The 11,015-nt window shown below is 32.8% G+C and overlaps 1 pseudogene; it reads left to right on the forward strand.

Annotated features, from left to right (window-relative positions):
* Positions 1-5,295: 5,295 nt before the first annotated feature.
* Positions 5,296-7,179, forward strand: LOC110810452 (alkane hydroxylase MAH1 pseudogene; annotated as a pseudogene).
* Positions 7,180-11,015: the final 3,836 nt, after the last annotated feature.

Genomic DNA, 11,015 nt, shown 5'->3' on the forward strand with positions numbered 1-11,015 from the left:
TCGCATATATAGATTATGCATATAGAGATATGATCATCGAACCAACCCGATTAAAAATTCTTAATTGTTAATATTATCTTAAATTGTCAATATTATGTTTTTTTTTAAATGATGAGATGTAATAATTTTCTTTGACCTAAGATCATCAAAGTAATTAACAAATCATTTATTATATTTTGATTCTAGACACCTATAGTCATAGAACTATAGTTGAAATGATATTGGGTATAATTAAATACTTGTAAAATTAGTTATTGATCAAGATGAAATTTGTCAATTTTGATAATAAATTTAAGCTCTATGTTGTTATTTATTATAATGACTACATTAAAATCTTGTCTAGGAAAATTGAATGAAAGAAAAAATAAATTTTTTGTCATTCATTAGTTAGTTATAATTGACATAAAACATAGCTGGTTACCTATTGAGATTTGACAGTTAAACCATATCATATGATTAACCTAAAACAATAATGAGAGAAGAAAATATTAACTTATTCTTTAACAGGTTTTTAAGAGTAATTCTACACTTTATAATATTCAGTCGTTAAGGAGTGTTGTTAGATGTTGACTTTGATTAGTGAATTGATTTTACCAATTTGTTACTGGTTTAGTATTGAATCTATGGGGTCATACACTAACAATTGTTCTGATTTTTGCTAAATTGATTAATTATTTTAATTATTTGATAATTAACTTAGAGAATTTAATTTAGTCAAATAAATAAAATTTTTAATCTAAATATAATATTATTATATTTTTTACCAGTACAAAGGATATAATTAATATTGAAGACAAATTTAAATTTTTCTATTTTAAAAATAGAAAATTAATGTTTATTTTTCTTGGTTATTATTAGTATAATAATATAATATGTATAATTATTATAATAATGGAGATTATTGTAAAATCTAATTTGGAAAGGAAAGGGAAGAAAAAGCTGGAAAAATAGTCAAGCCGTATATTCATAGGTGCTGGTAAACAATGCAGCCGCACATCATCAGATGTTGATAAAAAGGTGCAGTCGCACACGTAACAAGTGCTGGTAAAAAGTGCAATCACATAATTTAAACATTGGTAAAAAGTGTAGTTGCACGATCTAAAAAGTGCAGTCGCACATGTCAACCGCTGGTAAAATGAGCATATGCACACCTACTGGTGCTGGTAAAAAGTCTACCACTGGAAAAAAAAAGCCACACACTAAAATAAGAGAAAATTTGAGGGAATTTTATTCTTTCAATTTGTTAAAATTTTGTGAGAAAATTTTAACATATATATTATTTAATTTGTTCGCGAGTTCCATTGATTAAAGAGTTGATTAGTAAATGTCAATTTTGGTGTGCATACGCATAAAGTTTTCATATTTTCGAAAAATTTTAATTTGAGAATCCGCTATCATGTATGCTTTAAATTTGATCTTTAACATGCAATATAGTTTTGAAGTACAAATAGATCATAGTAGATTGTTTTATATCTTCCACTGCATATTGTGGACACATCACAATCTTTAATTAGCTTGCATAAAATTGCAATCTAGATCAAGAAGTTAAATAACTCTTGCCCTTCTCTATTAACTATGATGTGAGATGTTTTGCGGAGGTGAACCCAGTTTCCTGAGCTATATATACACACACAAAGCACCTTATTTGGTTGTGAAAACTAGACCAACTTACAGAAATTATCTCATCACCGGGTTCCTGAAGTGAAGAAAAACACTTACCGAGCTTTACCACTCATCATGACGGTGTCTAGAGTATCAGATCAACCTTCGACATTCAATTTTTTTCCATACTCTTCACCTATCTCCGCCTCCCAAAACGCCTTCTCTCATTTCTCCCGATGTCATGCTTGGCTTAGGGTTAAGGTTTTGCTTATACTTTTTTTTGTTGAAATTGGTTCCTTATTTATATTAGCCATGAATTGACAATGGTCATTGAATGAGTGATGAAATCTAAGCTGTTCAAGATCGATTCTTAGACTGAGACAATTTGATCTGCCACGTCCACATTATGTGGCATGATCTGGTTCGTTCGTTATCTGTCAACACATTCTGATGGGATGGTGACACATGGCATAATTTGGTTGGTTTCTCGAGACATCTTTACTGTTGAGGTGTCTTAATTTATGAAATTTTCAATTATACCCAAAACAATTGATAATTCTTTTCATCCTACTCCTTCCTAATTTACCATTTCTCCTAATTATTTAAAAACTTTTCATTTTTTCTCTTACATAAATATTTCTTGATTTATTTAATTTTCTATCATTATTTCATGTTTGTTATCTCAAATACAAAATTTTTGAAATGTAACAACACAAGTCTTTATTTTAATAAATTTGAATTTGGGTCTTTACAAGGACTTTTTAATTTCATTAAAGTTTTTTATTTTATAGGTGAGTTGAAATTCAACCATGACTTTATGTGATAAAGGCTCTTATCATTTAAGAGATTGATGTTGAAAATCATCTATGCTTTTGTGGAATAAGGATCCTTATTCTTTACATGTTTAATATACTTCATGAGAGAAGTGTCCGACAAGGTTTGTAGAAGATAGAAGGTTTGGCCGATTGTTCCAAGACTTTTAGGATTCTTTGTGGAAGAGTTAGGATCCTTTGTGCTTGGTTTCTGTGAGATATAGAGGTGTTAGGAGTCTTGTAGACAAGTTGGGTGAGTGTCCTTAATTTGCAAGAGATTGATGGGTTGCCTCTCCTATTGGCTCAATGGATTTGACTTTCATCTCCATAGGCTTCCAAGTTCAACCCAAAACTTTTTTATTCATTTATCCACTTTCGAACATAAGTTTGAAATACTTGTTCGAGTTTTTTCACTCGTGATTTTGTGATTGGTCCACTACGCATCATGATATTCTTCTTATGCAGCCTATGTATATCTTGAGTTGTGTCCATCTTAGGCTTATCTCCATGGGGGCCTTGTATGTCTTGAATTGGATCTTGATTTCCTCTCATGTGATCATCATCTCCTAATCTCATGTGGGCGTGACCTCCCATGTGGCCATGATCTCCCATATGATCGTTGCCTTCCATGTGGCAGCCCATTATGACTTGTGTTATCTTGATATTTATCACTCTTGATACTTTTTATCTTTGCCAACCACTTCTGTATTTCATTTGGTTAGCCACTTACAAATAGTTTTTAGTTTTTTTCTCAACCCGCCAACAAGTCTCGAGTATGAGTACCACTAGTTACAAAGATCGAAATTTAAAAAATTTTACCTCTTTATTGTTATCTTGGGCACCATGATAAATAATTAATACTATTACATCATATTATTTTTAAAGAATCACAATTTTTTTGAGACAATATATATTAATTTATAAACTTATATTATTTTAATTTTTATAGCACTCCACTTGTCATCATTTTGTTCATAGATATTCTATCTTTATAACAAAATACGTATATATGAATTACAAGTTAATTGATGCGTACTGAGTACAAAAAGATATTCAAAGTATATTTTTTAGGCTAAATCCCGACTAAAGCGCCCAGTGTTTGCACTAATTTAGAATGAAATACCTAATAATTTATTAGGTTCAACCATATAATTGACTTAATCATGTTGAATTATAATTTTCACAAACTATGTTTTATAGCACGCGACTTGTCATCATTTTGTTCGTATACATTGTTTTCTTTATACAAAAATGTACTATGCATATGCATAATTCCTATCAAAGTGCCTAACGAAGGACCGAATAATTGTTTAGATTTAATCAACTCTTGTCATAATTAAATGTATCTTATTATAATCTCCACTGAAAAAAAAAAAACAAAGATCACATACAGTATATAATATAATACGTTATGTCATATCAAATTATCACCTCAATATAATATATACACGGGTGATTCACAAGATGTTTATAAAAATAATTTTTTATTTATTTAATTTTTTCTAATTATAGAATAATAAGTTATAGTTAATAGGGAATTTAACATCTAAAAGTTGATATTTTACCCAAATTTTTTTACAGAAATAACAAAAGTTTTTTTTTTTTTTTTGTATTATTGCATTAATAATATAAAGAAATAATTTTAAAACGTAATATTTTTATTAAAAATTAGTAACTTAAAAATGAAAAAATAATAATTACAGAGGTATTCGTTTTTTAATATCATTGTTATCATCTACATCACTTAAATTAATTAAATTAATTTTTTTGTTAATGGTATTCTTCAATTAGTATAACATTTAAATTTTATTAAAATATCTAAAAACAAAATAAAAATTCTTTATTTAATATAATAATATATATCTATGAATTATTTATTTAATTTTTTAAAATAAAAATGTAACCTAATTATTAATTTATTATATATAAATTATGTGCTAAATAATTTTATGTATTAAAATAAAATTAATGTATATTATATATAATCATCTACATATTTGATGTGATAATATATATATATATATATATATAATAGTTATCTATTCTGAAAATTATATATTGTATATATTCATCTATATTAAAGAGACATTATCCTAATTTAAAAGTGTACAAGGTACGCTGACCTAGTAAGAAGACTAGTCAAACGCCAACTACTTTGTTAATTATTTATGGATAAAGAGATAAGCTTCACAATCTGGATCACTAATTAATTAATTGACTTCTACGTATTACGATGCTCCCCACATGTATTAACTAATTATTATTTTTTTTTTACATTTTATAATCTGCGTAATTTTAATTATTGCCATATGAAAGTAGCTTGCAAAGAGGCCATATTAACCCACATTAAATTGATAGAAATAATTCAGTAAAATATTGTCATTTGAGAAAAGTAAAAAAAAAAAAAATCAATTGATAGAAATAATTTTTGAAATTTTTTTCTAATTTTTTAAAGTCGAAATTATTTTTTAAAAATCATGAATTATAATTTTTGTACTTAAATTTACTAAATATTAATTTTTATTTTCACAAAAAAAAAAAAATTATTTTACTTATTTAATTATAAAAGTGTTTTTAAAATATAAAAATCAAAACCAAAAGCAAAGTTAAAGGAACCTAATACAAAAAAAATCTAATAAAGTAATTCGTGTTAGATTTAACCCACTTCCCAATATACATATACCTTACAAATTATGAACAACTATATATATAAATATACATATATGGCCAAACAATAAAACAAGCTCCCAGCTAGCTATCAATGTCAAGAGGATTAAGACGAATGGAGGTTGTGAAGATATGTTAATGGCGGATTGTCTTTTTCTATCAATGTCTACGCTGAAATATACCAGGATGAAGAAAATATTTCAAACACACACGTCTCTGTCTATAAAAGCACTTCCAACTAACTACCTTCATTGAACACCAAACAGTCAATATATAAGTAGCTGCAGCAGATAGAAACAAGGCGGTGGTGAATATATCAATTAAGCAAATCAGTACAAGCTGTAATCAATGGCGATGATAGGCTTAATTGAAATCTTGTTGGCCGTTGCTTGTTTCTTGATCTTGGGTTTCTTCCTTAAGGAAAACAATGGCATGCCTAGAAACTTTCCAGTTCTTGGCACGTTGCCGGATATTATCATCAATCTCCCCCGGCTCCAAGATTGGGCAACTGAGTTTCTTGACAAAAGTGGGTGCACTTTTTTGTTGAAAGGTCCATGGTTTGCTAACATGGATTTGTTGGTGACAGTGGATCCAGCCAATATTCACTACATTATGAGCTCAAACTTTTCGAATTTTCCCAAAGGTTCCGAGTTCAAGAAAATCTTTGATGTTTTAGGCGATGGGATTTTCAACGCCGACAACGAGTTGTGGAAGAATCAGAGAAAGACTGCTCAGAGTTTCATGAGCCATCGAGGGTTTTACAAGTTTCTGGTCAAGACTAGTCGGGACAAAGTGGAGAATGGTCTGATCCCGGTTCTTGAACACGTGGCGGAACATGGGTTGATGGTGGATTTACAAGATTTATTTCAGAGATTCACGTTTGATTCTACCTGCAAATTGGTTACTGGGTACGACCCAGGTTGTCTCTCGCTTGATTTTCCCGAGATTGAATTCGCCAAGGCGTTGGATGACGCAGAAGAAGTGATTTTTTATCGACATATAAAGCCACAAATCTTGTGGAAGTTGCAGAAGCTGCTGGGTATTGGAGAAGAGAAGAAGATGATAAAAGCTTATCAAACTTTTGACCGAGTTATATCATCATACTTGTCGTTGAAGAAAGAAGAACTGAGTCAAAACCCCGAGTCAGAAGCTATGGATTTATTGACATGTTACATGAGACTTGAAGATAATCAAATCAAGAATGACGATAAGTTGTTGAGAGACACCTTTTTAAGCTTGCTACTTGCAGGGAGAGACACAACAAGTTCAGCTCTCAGTTGGTTCTTCTGGTTAATTTCTCAGAACCCTAAAGTTGAAGCCAAGATCAGAGAAGAACTCAACTCAAACATAAAACCATCAACTCAGACTAGTTATCTTGTTTTTCACATAAACGAGGTTGACAAACTGGTTTATCTCCACTCAGCACTCTGTGAATCACTAAGACTATATCCCCCAGTTCCATTTCAACACAAGGAGCCATTAAAACCAGATGTACTTCCCAGTGGCCATTACGTTGATCCAAAGATGAAGATCTTGTTTTCATTATATGCAATGGGGAGAATGAGATCGATATGGGGGGAAGATTGTTATGAATACAAGCCTGAAAGATGGATATCTGAACAAGGGAGAATTAAACATGAACCGTCTTATAAGTTTTTGGCATTCAATGCAGGTCCAAGGACGTGTTTGGGGAAGGAAGTAGCTTTTACTCAGTTGAAACTTGTGGCGGCAGCAATTATATATAATTATAAACTGCAAGTAGTTGAAGGACAGTGTATAGAGCCAGGGATTTCTATTTTGCTGCACATGAAGAATGGTTTGAAGGTTAAAGTTTCCAGGAGATATGGAGATGATCATAAATCTTGATTAATTCTAGGTCAGGGGTTTCGTTTGTGTCTGACTCGCAATATATTAGTGTTTAATATTAAACTGCGTGTTCTTTTCACCAAATAAAATAAGAACCATTCGTACATATATATATATATATGATATATATGTGTGTGTGTGTGTGTACATGTAAACAGCATGTTCTTGTTCTTAGTTCTTTTCACGTGATGTTCTGATGATCTATATATATATATATATATATATATGTAAATCCACTCTGTTGTCTTTTTTATCTTCTTAGTTAATGAGAAAAAGTAAGAATATTTTGGTTAAAATAATTTATATTGTTAAATAAGTAATGAAATATTTATTCAAGAAAAATTGGAAATTTTGGACAAGCGTCTCAATTACAAATTGAACGTCCTTGACTTAAAAACACACAAGCATATATAATCAGCAACACATATATATGATCTGTATATATATATATTCATGAAATAGTCATCGATTGAAAAATGGATAGCGGATATGACAGCATATATATAAACTATTATTCTCTCCGAGCTGATTTCTCATCCTTTCAGCATCTGTCTTGCTGACGTTAATTCTGATGTCAGCATGACATCTCTAAATTTGTTTTTGCTGAAAGCAGCATCCGTTCAGCATATCTCCACCTCGTTACTGCCACATCATCCTACCATGTCAAGTTTTCAAGACTCAACTCTTTTATATATATATATATATATATATATATATATATATATCAGAGCTATAATCTAACACAAACAAGCCTATTATTCTTCTTTACATTCAGTCATGTGAGAATGATAATTAGGTCTTTGGAAAATGAGTTAGTTTTAATTTCATTATTAAAATAATTAAGCATAATAGGTTAATTATTTGGATAATAATTTATAACAGAGTAACGAGGAAGTGGTTCAAAATTATGAATAATATTTAATATATTTAAATACGAATCGTGAATTATCCATTTCACTATTGTAACGGCCCCGGAAATGAAAAGAAAACGTATATATAAAAATTTTAAGTGCGGAAGTGAAACAAAATATTATGATTAACATCCCTTATACAATAACCAAAACGTATTAAACGTATAAAAGAATAAACTAACTAAAATAAATACTAAAAATGAATACTATAAAGAAAATTACAAAATTTTTAGGCATCTACTCGCCGTCTTCCTACAGAACGGGCTCGGAAACCAAGTCCTCCTAATCTGAAATGGTTAAGTAAGGAATGAGCTACACTAACCCAGTAAAGACGTCACACTATCTCACTGTCACAGAAGTAAAGGTTGGTAGAAAAACAAAAACGATCAATATAGCATAATTTTTAACAAATTCATTTATCAATGATAAAACATTTTACTGTCCACTTACCTCGGTGAGATTCGTGAAAACAACTAATGAAAATAATAACATTATAATATCATGAAATCATACGCACTCTGTAACATAACACATGTCATATTTTTAATATTTCAATCATCAGGCAACAAATTTTCTCTTTTATCAGCCTACCAGTATCTATGAAGATCCATAAGGGTCCCCGCTATACGTGAAGCATTCACCTTAATAACTTAACTTCAGGGGCCGTCTCCATACCCCGTCCGATATGGACGCCAAAATCATAAACCTCAATATCTCGTCCGGTATGAGCGCCAAAATATTTAAAGTCTCCATACCCCGTTCGGTATGAGAGACAACGTTCCCGGTAGGGTTCCCTATGGACCCAGTTCGTCCACCATCTCCTAAGATATCTAGTGAGGCTGTCGACTTATCCACTTATCAATTCACATACTTTTTCTATTCTTTTCTTAGTTTTCTGTTTCTCACATAATCATGAATATTTAAACCAGTAACGAGCATCCAACAATGCAGGCATATCATCGAATTCACAAAATCAAGCAGTAGTGAAGTAAACAGTGATTCATGCATTCAAAAAACTATAAAATAAATAGATTAGACACTATAATGCCTTTAAAACTGTAAAATAACTAAAACAGCAACTGACCAAAAATATATCAGATTCGGGCCCCATTAGCAGCCTTAATTAATTATACATATCTATTAATTCATAAAATACCGTTTTATCATTTATTAAGTTTTAATGCCGTGATAGAAAATAGGGTGAGAGATCCTTACTTGATTCGAAGTCTAAGACCGATTATTCATTGCGCCTATGGGCGGTCCCTATATTCTTTGAATTTTTCCTCGGAAACTGAAACTCACTTCTGGTACCTGCACATGTCCCCAAAAAACTCCAAATCAGACCCGGGGCCTTCTCGGCCAATTTTAGAAATTCCGGCACGGCGGCTCCGTCGTGTTTCGGCGAGGCACTGCCGCTTGCGACAGCGATCCACCTCGAGTTGGCCGTTTTCGGCCGAATTCGGTCAAACTTGCATTGGTTCCTATAATAAAGCACACGTAGAGCCCTCGGTGGACCAAAAAAAATACAGAAAACCGCGACTTACCGGCTGCGGAGCTCTCGGGTGCGGTGGTTTCTCAGGCTCAAGTCGTGGTTTGGTGTTTTACTCCAGTCAACCTGTAGAGAAAATGACGGTGGTCACAGTGGTGTAAAAATTACATCGAACGGGAATCGAAAAGAGGCTCATCGGATGCAAAAATCGAGGAAACCCACGGCGGCGCCGCTAGGCTTTGGTGGCATTTTTCGGCCAATTAGGCAGTGATTTGGCTCTGATTTGGCCATAGGCGAGTTTAGCATCGAAATCCGAGCCAAAAAAAAAATTTTACCTCGTTTGGCGACCGGAAAGTGCTCCGGTGCGGCGGTGGGTGACGGCGGTTGGTTCCTCCGGTGGCTGGGCTATCTTCTCCGACGAGGGCTCTGGCGGCTAGGGTTTGGGGTTGGGTGTGGATGAGATTATTTATAACCTTTCCTTTTTAATCTGAGCCGTTCATCACGATTTAATCTGAGCCGTCCGATCGTAATTAAATTGAAAATGAATCTGGACCGTCCATTGCGATGCAATATGGGTTGTCCGTGCGTGATTCAATCTCGACCTTCCGCACGCATGCAATCTGGGCCGTCCGCAAGCGCGTTTGATCTGGGTCGTCCGTGCGCGCGGGAACGAATCTCAGCCTTCCGATCGTGCACACGCGGATCGTCCACGTGGCTCCGTTCCGCATGGCCTCCCGCATCAGTGTTTCTACCACGCGGCGTGTCCTGGTTGGCCAGGGTTGCTGACGTGATACAATTTTTTTAAATTATGTTTTGATCCCCGATTTTCGATTTTCTTTTTAAAAACACCCCTAGAATTCGAATTTTTCACCCATTTTTCTCAAAATTATTTTCAATTAAATCCCAAAAATAATTTTACCCCTTTTTATCATTATTATTATTTTTATTTCTATTTAATTAAATTAAACTAAATTAAAACTATATATTATTAAATAAATAATCATTTAATTCATATAAATTTACAAAAAAAAATTAAAACAAAACAAATTAATATTCATAAAAATAATAATAATAATAATAAAATTTGGGGTGTTACAACTCTTCCCCCCTTAAGGAAATTTGGTCTCCTAAATTTATTTTTTACTCTTGATCGAACAAATGGGAATACTGGACTCTAAATTCTGATTCTAGCTCCCAGGTAGCCTCTCTTGGCGTATGATTCTGCCACACGACATTTACAAATGATATTTTTCGGTTACGGAGTATTTTGCTCTTTCGGTCCGTGATACTAACTGGTACTTCCTCATAAGATAAGTTCTCTTTGAGTGGAAGTGGTTCATGAGCCAAGACATGAGAGGGGTCTGGGTTGTACTTACGTAACATAGATGCATGGAACACATTGTGGACCTTGGAGAGCTCTGAAGGCAGTGCTAGTTTGTAGGCGATAGTACCAATCTTGTATAAGACTTCAAATGGTCCAATAAATCGGGGGTTCAGTTTCTCCTTCTTGCCGAACCTACTAATTCCCTTGAAAGGAGTGACATTAAGGAACACCCGGCCACCTTTCTCAAACGCTAAATCTCTCCTCCGGGTGTCCGCATAACTCTTCTGCCTGCTCTGAGCCGTCTGAATGTTCTTTCTGATTTTAACTATTTTAGACGTGGTCTC

Source organism: Carica papaya, chromosome 6 (assembly GCF_054855325.1).
Source record: "Carica papaya isolate Zhongbai chromosome 6, ASM5485532v1, whole genome shotgun sequence".
Lineage (NCBI taxonomy): Eukaryota > Viridiplantae > Streptophyta > Magnoliopsida > Brassicales > Caricaceae > Carica > Carica papaya.